The sequence below is a fragment of the Tamandua tetradactyla genome, chromosome 4, assembly GCF_023851605.1.
Source record: "Tamandua tetradactyla isolate mTamTet1 chromosome 4, mTamTet1.pri, whole genome shotgun sequence".
NCBI classification, from domain to species: domain Eukaryota; kingdom Metazoa; phylum Chordata; class Mammalia; order Pilosa; family Myrmecophagidae; genus Tamandua; species Tamandua tetradactyla.
The window spans coordinates 194149422-194159015 of NC_135330.1; the positions used below are offsets into that span (position 1 = coordinate 194149422).

At 41.3% G+C, this 9594-nt stretch overlaps 1 protein-coding gene across 2 annotated transcripts in view; it reads left to right on the forward strand.

Annotated features, from left to right (window-relative positions):
- The window catches only part of MTUS2 (microtubule associated scaffold protein 2), a 565128-nt gene that overhangs the window by 101052 nt on the left and 454482 nt on the right, over positions 1-9594 (forward strand). The window lies entirely within an intron of this gene.

The window sequence follows — 9594 nt, forward strand, 5'->3', positions numbered from 1 at the left end:
AGCCATCTGTTCGTGATGCTTCATGTTTATAAAGATTGGTGATATTGCTTAATATGCCATATTTATCTCTTTTTAATTAATTAATAGTTTTTATAAATGCACTGCGAACACAAATGTGCTGAAGCCTACTTGAGCCATTTTATTCCTATGGAGAGTTTTCCCCTTAAGCTGTATCCTGAGGCCAGCCTGTGTGTTTTGCCAGATTCTTTCTCTTGCTGTCTGCCCGCGGGTTCCGCTGTTTCCCACCGTGAGCGGCTGAAAAGGAATTTCAGCCCACTGGGCTCAGCACAGGTGCCCCTGTCGTTCAGAAAACGTCAGGCCCTTCTCGCTGAACACTGGCCTCCTCTCCTGAGTTTCTCCTGCTGAGTGGGACCAGCTGCGCTCGCTGAGTGCCTCGGGGGGACCAGTCCTCCCCGGTCCTGAAGATTCACTTTGTGTTGAGTAGTCCTAGAGCTTGCTCATAGACTTGGCAAAGTGGGGCTCAAGCTAAATTAAGGTATCCTCGGGCCCATGAACACAGACATGTTTCCTTTGCATTTTTGGTACGCATTGGCCTAGTCATTTACGTAATGCTTGCGGTTAACTAAACTTAAAACATGCACTCACAACGCAATAGCAGTACGAAGGAAAATGCATGGTAAGGGAGAAGAGAAGAGCAAAATATGGTAAAATCTCATTTTCTTAATGGCATCTGCTGGCCTACATAAGATAGTTTGGTCTCAGGGTGATTGGTGGTAACCTGGGTTAGTGTCCAGGTGTGACCAGACGGAGGCAGCTGTAACCCCGGATTATTGAGCATCTCTTTGGGGAACTTCTTGTTATTGAAGCCTATAATTAAGCTTAGTTAAATTTTCTTTTCTTTTCATATAGGACCTGATAAATACTTCCACCCTACCAGATTATAGCTTTTCCATGAACACCAGGTGGAGTAAATAATTCAGCTGTTGTCATATTTGGGTCTTTACTTTTTGCTTTCTGGACAGTATTAATGTTTCATTCCAGCCCTTCATTCTGAGATAATAAATAATAATGAAAAATCTCCCTGAAATCCATGCTCATTTGGACTTTTTCCCTGATGGAAGGGGTTGGATTTCCCAGCATGAGATATCTTTGCACAGTGCTCAGATGGAGGGTTAGGTTGGGGCATTAGAGAGTTGTCCGTTAGCTCAAACACTTTCAGAAAAGTTTTGAGGTGCAAGATAATCTTAAAGAGAAATGAAATAAAAAATTATTTGCATTTTCATTTAAAGACTGTGGCAAATACTTAAATTTAGCATCCTTTCCTGAGTAAAAAGAAAAAAAATCCAACCCGAACCCGTGGTGAAGGAGGTACATGAGGATGCTTCTTTAGCATGAAAAAGGCTTTACTGGAACTGATGATGGTGAAGTACCAGAGGAAGGGTCATTAAAGCCTCAGGCATCAGGATTCTAGTTAATGCATTTATAGGTAACATAATCTGTTCAAAACCCCAAATAATTCCCAAGAAAACTATTAGCCAAGTACAGAGAAGATTACGGTTATAATATTAAAAAATACAAAAACAAAAATCTTGTGGCCAGGACCAAGCACTCTCTCCAACATGCCAGGTGGACCCAGTGATGCCAGGCCTTCCTTGGCAGGTTACTGCTGCTTCCTTACCTGAGTGCCAGGAACCTCACAAGCACGAGGCAGGGAGATGTACTGGTGCCCAGGGCAGCCAGGCCGGCCACCGCCCTTTATGCAAAGCTTTTAAGCTGGACCAGGCCATGGCGTGACTGAAGCAGTGTGTCTCAGACTTGGACAAGCAGGTGAATCCCCTGGGAATCTTAGGATTTGTTGGCTTAGGTGGGTCTAGTGGTTTGTGTCTCTAGTAAGCCATGTGTCAGGGTCTAACCCTAACCCAAGCTGACACGCAGGGTGAGGAGGGCTAGCTGCTTCTCGTGGCTGGGAGTGTGGGCACAGCCAGAGAAGACTCTTTCTTGGAAACAAAGAGAACCGTCTGCGAGAACCAGTTCTGAGCATGTTTGGAGAAGTAAAGCAAGTTAGAGGCGATAGGATGGTAAGTGAAGGAGTTAACTGTAAATCCATGGGAGGTCCTTCTGTGTGAGAGCAAATCCCTGGGTTCGTACCTGGTCACAGGTAGGCTCAGGTCCAGGAAGAAGGCCTGGGAGGCTATTGGAGGCACGTGCGTTTAGAGGGGCAGGCCTGTGCTTACATCCAGCTGCACTCTTCACTGGCCATGCACTTCTTGGGGCATCAGAACTGCTGGCATGGGGGCTTGAATAGACACTGATTGCTTGGTTCCACTTTCAGGGTTTCTGACGCAGTACGTGTGGGGTGAGCTGAGAATTTCCAGGTCTAATACATTTCTGGGGACTTACTGGGAGAGCCAGCGACTATGGCAGCGCTCACCGGCAGTGTCAGCCCCTGCGAAGCGGGTGCAAGAATTCCTGTCCTACAGGGAGTTTTGGTTTGAGGTTAGAGATAATGTGTATGACGAGTCAGTAAATGGGGTGCTGCTCCTGTTTCTGTAATTATTTTTATATATTTTTTTTACTAAATTTAAATAATTTCAAAAACATTTGAGAACCACTCTGTGCCAAATTCTGTGCTGTGGAGTAAATGTGCTTAATGAAGTATAAAAGATGAATAAGATATGATTCTTTCCCTGAAGGGGTTTATAATATAGTGAGGGATATGAAAAAAAAAGGGTAAACAAATAAAGCACAGAATGTGATAATCGGGATAACAGAAATTCAGGGAAAGACTGTGGTTTTCATTTCTTGGCTGCTAAAACAAGTACCTTACAACCTAATGGGTTGGGTTAACGGTGGGAATTTGTTGGCTCACGGCTCCAGAAGTTGGAAGGCTGGCTTTCTCCTGGATCTGTCTCCCCGGGCTGGCTGGCAGTCAGCCCCTTGGTTTCTCCATCATGTGTTCCATGCTCATGGCATCTCCCTCTCCTCTGGGTTCTGCCGACTTCAGTTTCTGGCTGCTCGCTGCAGCTTCTCTCTCCCTCTGACTTAACACTCTGCCTCTAAAGGACTCCAGGAATACGATGACCTCTCACCCTCGTTCAGCCACACCTTACCTGAAGGTCCAGCTGGAAGCAATCTTGTTCACAATCGATCCTCACCCAGCAGAATGCGGACCAGGGATGTTCTAACTGGGGTTTGCAGCTCAACCCACTGCAGCTATCATGGAGGGATCGAGGTGGGCTGGGGATTGTGAGGGCTTCTTGGAGGAACTGAATTGTACCTGGGCACTAAGGAGTGAGTAGGATTTGGATGTATAGGGATGGGGCAGCAGGGAATTCTTAGTGGAGGGAGACAGGCAGGTCCATGGGGATGGCCAGGCTATGATTTGGATGTGGAGAAAGGTTGTTTTCAGTTGCAGCATAGTGTGTTTTAGGAAGAGGGACCGGCAAAGCCTGAGTACTTCACTGTCTGGCCCTTTACAGGAAAAGCTCACCGACTTCTGGCCTGAAGCAGTGGCCTCTAATGCACGCTCAACTTTGGAATCGGTCAGAATCAGCTGAGAGCTCCTTCAACCATGGCTTGCTGGGCCCCAACCCCCAGAGTTTTGAGTTCCACAGTCTGGGGCTCAAAATTTGCATTTCTAACAAATCCTTAGGTGATGTTGAAGCCTCTGGCTCTGGGGCACACTTTGAGAACCGCTGGTCTAAAGCAGGGTTGCTCGAACACTCATGCGCTCGGGGAGCCCTCTGGGGGGCCTGATACGCTGCAGTCATGATTTGTCGGACCAGATCTGGGTGGCGTCTGAGTCTGCAGCTGCGATTGGCTCCCGGGGAAAACCAATGTATCAAGGGCTCAATTCTGATGAAACTCGAGTAAGTATGGCTAGCCAGGGGGCCCTTTTTGTCTGCACAAAGATACGGTTTCTGTGGAGACAAAAATCTGTGTGAATGGTTGGTGTGTAAGTGTTTGGGGAAAATCAATTTATGTTGGAGTGCATAGGATGGTAAGCAAAGAAATATGCTTGGAATGCTGCTTCTAGGTGATTTCCATATTATGGGAATTTTTAAATTGTTTGACACCATCTGTGTATATCCCTGAATAAATAGTAATTAAAGTATTTTTGCCTAATGAAATATGCTTCTTTATTGTGATTGAGTTCACTCATTACGTTAGCTTACATAGTATTTTATATTACTTTATGTATGTATTTTACTTTGAACCTTGAATTTTTTTTTTTTTTTTTTTTTTTAAAGGAAAGACAGAGAGAAGGAAGGAAGGAAGGAAGAAAGGGAAACATCTTTAAACATTTTCTTGTTTTTTATTGTATTTTGTTTTTCCGTTTTTTGTTACATGGGCTGGGGCCGGGAATCGAACCGAGGTCCTCCGGCATAGCAGGCAAGCACTTTGCCCGCTGAGCCACCGCGGCCTGCCCTGAACCTTGAATTTTTAATTAAGTTTAGAAATTGAAGCAGAATTCACAGGTTGACATTTTCTTTGTTCAAAGGTAATTCAGTTTCACAGTAAGCAAGGAAGCATATTTACACAACCAAAAATTATTGATCTTACTTTTAGCTGCTTTTCACTATCCAGATAATTTTGCTACTCCTGCATCCTCCAAACTCTAAGCTCCTTGAGGTCAGGGACTCTTGCCTAAGTGTTCACTGTTCCACTATTTACTGACTTGCAGGACTTAAATGTATCTCAGAGCAATTATTATCTTGTTCAGGTGCTGGGAAGGAGTGCTTTCAAGTGACTCTAAATTGCTTAAATAATTTTAAATAATCTCCCAGTTTGAAGAACCCGAGGCTCAGGTTAAAGGGTGGAAGTTACTTACAGGGAGGCAATTTTTGATTCTGTGTAGGAAGAAACTTTCTCTTTATAATGGTTTAAAAATAGAATGGCTGTTAGGTGGTGACATCCCTGCAATTAGGTGTGTTCAGAACAGCAGACAGCCACCTGCCAGAGATTCTGTGGGTGGGATTCCCCTATTAGGAAGGAAATTAGTCTTGTTGACGCCTAAGATTTTTTTTCCATGTTCCATATATTTCTATAATCCTATAAAGTAGCTGCTTCCATGATGTTTAAATGTTGGAGGAGGCTTCCTAACTGTTGTCAATACAGTTTGGGTCCTGTGGTGGTCGTGGGACTGGTAGTTTTCATTGACGATGTTAGCTTTGGCTTGTTTCACACATGTGGGAGGACGAAAGGAACCGACATTTCCCGTGCTTTACGACTTTTCATATTATAACAGGGCATGCTCCCCACGGCCTCAGCTGGAGGTTTTAAGGCCATCAGCTCAGCTCAGATCCTGAGTACAGGGCGGGACCCCTCCCCGCTGGTCTTGATGTCCACGGGTCCCCTGTGGACTTAAAAGTTGTTCCAGAGTGATTTTCCTCACTTGCAGATCTTGCAAGTTGCATCACTTCTCTGTGCTTCATTTTGAGCCTTGCTTTTGCTCTGTAGAGTGTGTGTTTATGTTGTAGAATATGAAAGAGCTCGTGTGTAGTAAGCTATGAGTAGTCAACCTTTTAAATTGAGAAGACAACTTGTTCTTCAGTCTTTGCTGTAATAGAAAGGCTTGTTTTGCCCATTTTGTGGCAAGGCTGACTTCCCCGGGATAGAACATAAATAAATGTCTCTTCTCCCATGTGCTGGGTGCAGGTGGACTTTGAGTAATAGGAATCAGCTTTTCTGTTGCATATGATTTGGCTCCCTGTTCATGGGCAGTTGGGCTATTCCGAGTGGAAACCACTCTCCTGCTGCTCTGGGTTGAATTATGTACCCCACCAAAGACATGTTCCTTTTTTTTTTTTTAATCAGAGAAGTTATAGGTTTACAGAGGAATCATGCATAATATATAGGATTCCCATAAACCACCCTATTATCAACAACTTGCATTGTTGTACATTTTACATGTTGTAAAGTGTGGTACATTTGTTATATTGATGAAAGGGTATTTTTATAATTGTACAATTAACCATAGTCCAGGGTTTACATTAGGGTTCACTGTGCCGTCCAGTTGTATGGTTTTTCAAAAAACCTTTATCTTAGTAAATAACATATGTACAACCTAATATCCCCCTTTTAACCACATTCAAATATATAATTCATTACATTTACAATGTTCTGCTGCCATCACCGCCATCCATTGCCAGAGCTTTTCCATCAACCCAAATAGAAACTCTTTAAAATTTAAGCATGAACTCCCCATTCTCTACCCCTGCCTGGTCCCTAGTAACATGTATTCTAGTTTCTGACTGTGAATTTGCTCATTCTAATTATTTCGTATTAGTGAAATCATCCAATATTTGTCCTTTTGTGTCTGGCTTATTTCACTCAACCTCATGTCTTCCAGGTTCATCTGTGTTGCCGCGTATATCAGAACTTCATTCCTTTTATGAGTGAATAATATTTCATTGTATGTATATGCCTTATTTTATTGATCCATTCATCTGTTGATAGACACTTGGATTGCTTCCATCTTTTGACAGTTGTGAATAATGCCACTGTAGACATTGGTGTGCAAATGATCTGTTCAAGTCCCCTTTGGTATATACCTGGAAATGGGATTGCTGGGTCATATGGTAATTCTGTGCTTAACTTTCTGAGAAACTGCCAGATTGTATTCCACAGCAGCTGCACTGTTTTATATTCCCACCAACAATGAATGAGTGTATGCATTTCTCTGTATCCTCTCTCAACACTTGTAGCTTTCCATTTTTTTTAAAATAATAGCTGTCCTAGTGGGTATGAAGTGGTATCTCATTCTGGTTTTCAATTCCCTGAATAGCTAATGATGTTAAACATCTTTTCTTGTGCTTTTTGGCCATTTTTGTATCTTCTTTGGAAGAATCTCTGTTAAAATCTTATGCACATTTTAAATGGGTTGTTTGGCTTTTTGTCATTGAGTTGTAGGATTTTTGTATGTATTCTAGATATTAAACTCTTGTTCCAAATTATTTCTTTCATTATGTAGCTTGTCATTTTACTTTCACGGTGAAGTTTTCTGATTCACAAACGTTTTAAATTTTAATGAGGTCCCATTTATCTATTTTTTTCTTTTGTAGCTTGTGTGTTGGGTGTAAAGTCAAATCATTTCCTAACACAAGGTTCTAAAGATGCTTCCTCCAATTTTCTTCTAAGGGCTTTATTGCTCTGGATCTCATATTTAGGTCTTTGGCCCATTTTGAGTTGATTTTCATATATGGCGTGAGGTGGGGCGCCCCCTTCCTTCTTCTGTACATAGACATCCAGTTTTCATAGTACCATTTATTAAAGAGAATGTTCTTTCCCTATTGAGTGGACTTGGCAGCCTTGTTAAAAATCAATTGGCCATGAGTGTAAGGGCTCTTATCTGAACTGTCCATTCAGTTCCATTGGTATATGTTTCTGTCCTTATGCCAGTACCATGCTGTTTTGATTACCATAGATCTGTAAATAAGTTTAGAATAGGGACGTGTGAGTCTTCCAACTTTGCTCTTCTTTTTAAAGATGGTTTTGGCTGTTTGGGCCTCTTACCCTTCCAAATAAATTTGATGATTGGATTTTCCATGTCTTCAAAGGCTGTTTGAATTTTCATTGAGATTGTGTTGAATTCATAAATCGCCGTGGGTGGTCTGAAAGTTTAAAGGTGTATGTACTCCAGAAAAGATTATTATTTTTTAAATGCAGTTTTATTGAGATGCATTCACGCACCTTAGAAACCATGTGAAGTATACAGTTGCTGGCTCACAGTATCATCATCTAGTTGTCCATTCATCCCCAAGATCAAATTTACAACATATTAATTTCTTCAAAAAAGAGATAAAAAAGAAAACCCTAATCCTCCCGTAAGCCTTATCCCCCCTACTGCTAGTATTGGTGTAGTACATTTGTTACTGTGATGAAAGACTATTAAGATATTACTGTTAACTACAGTCCATAGCTTGCAGTAGGTACATTGTCTTTCCATTTTTCAGGTTGTCTTTGTTTTATTTTAGGAATATTTTGTAGTTTTCTGTGTGCAAGTCCTTTATATCCTTGCTTAGATTTGTTCTTAGATGTTTGATTCTTTTAGTTCCTATTATAAAGTGATTTAAAAAAAATTCTTCTTCTGATTGTTCATTGTTTGTATATAGAAACCATACTATTTTTGCATGTTGGTCTTATATCCTGCCACTTTAATTCATTTATTAAGTAGCTTTGTTGAGGCTTTTTCAGAATTTTTTCTATACAGCATCATGTCATCTGCAATATGTACAGTTCCACTTCTATCTTTCCAATTTGGATACTTTTTATTTCTTTTTCTTGCCTAGTTTCTCTAGCTAGAACTTCCAGTACAATGTTGAACAACAGTGGTGTGCCAGAATAATGTATGTTCCCTAGAAAAACCATGTTTTAATCCTAATCCCATTTTGTAAAGGCAGCAATTTCTTCTAATCCCTATTCAGTACTGTGTGTTTGAAACTGTAATTAGATCATCTCCCTGGAGGTGTGACTTAGGGAGTCATGTCTTGATGTGATCTTGATGTGATCAGAGTGGTTGTTAAAATGGATTAGGTGGAGATGTGTCTTGATTTGGGTGGGTCTTGATTAGTTTACTGGAATCCTATAAAAGAGAACAACAAGAGAGAAAGCCAGGAGATTTCTGAGAGAGCAGAGAATGACATAGCCACGAGAAGAAGAGTCCATCAACCAGTGACCTTTGGAAATGAAGAAGGAAAACGCCTCTCAGGGAGCTTCATGAAACAGGAAGCTAGGAGAGAAAGCTAGCAGGTGACACCGTGTTCACCATGTGCTTTCCAGATGAGAGAGGACCATGTCCACCATGTGCCTTCTCACTTGGGAGAGAAACTCTGAACTTCATCGGTCTTCTTTAACCAAAGTATCTTTGCCTGGATGCCTTAGATTGGACATTTCTATAGACTTGTTTTAATTGGAACATTTTCTCGGCCTTAGAACTGTCAACTATCAACTTATTAAATCCCCCTTTTAAAAGCCATTCTGTTTCTGGTATATTGCACTCTAGCAGCTAGCAAACTAGAACAAGTGGTAATGGTGGGCATTTTGCCTTGTTCCAGATTTTAGAGGAAAAGCTTTTATTCTTTCCCCCTTGAGTGTGAGGTTAGCTATGAATTTTTCATATGTACCTTTTACCATGTTGAAGAAGTCTCCTTCTATTCCTAGTTTTCTAAGTGTTTTTTCATCAAAAGGTGTGCTAGATTTTTGTCAAATGACTTTTATTCATCAGTTGAGATGATTGTGTGCTTTTTTCCCTTTGTTTTACTAATGTGATATATTACATTAATTGATTTTCTTATGTTGAACCACTCTTGCATACCTGGGATAAATCCCATTTGATCATGAAGTAGAGTTCTTTTAACGTGCTATTGGATTTGGTTTGCTAGTATTTTGTTGAGGACTTTTGAATCTATACTCGTAAAGGATATTGGTCTGGAAATTTCTTTTCCTGTGCTATCTAAAGATAAATCCGGTTTTGGGATTAGCGTGATATTGGCCTCATAGAACAAGTTAGGTAGTGGTCCTTTCACACCTTCCTGACTGCTTTCCTGAGTGACTTAATGCAGGCAGTTCTTTGTCCCTGGCCATTTCAACTTAATTATTTTTCATGCTATCCCAGCCATCTGCACGATGCGT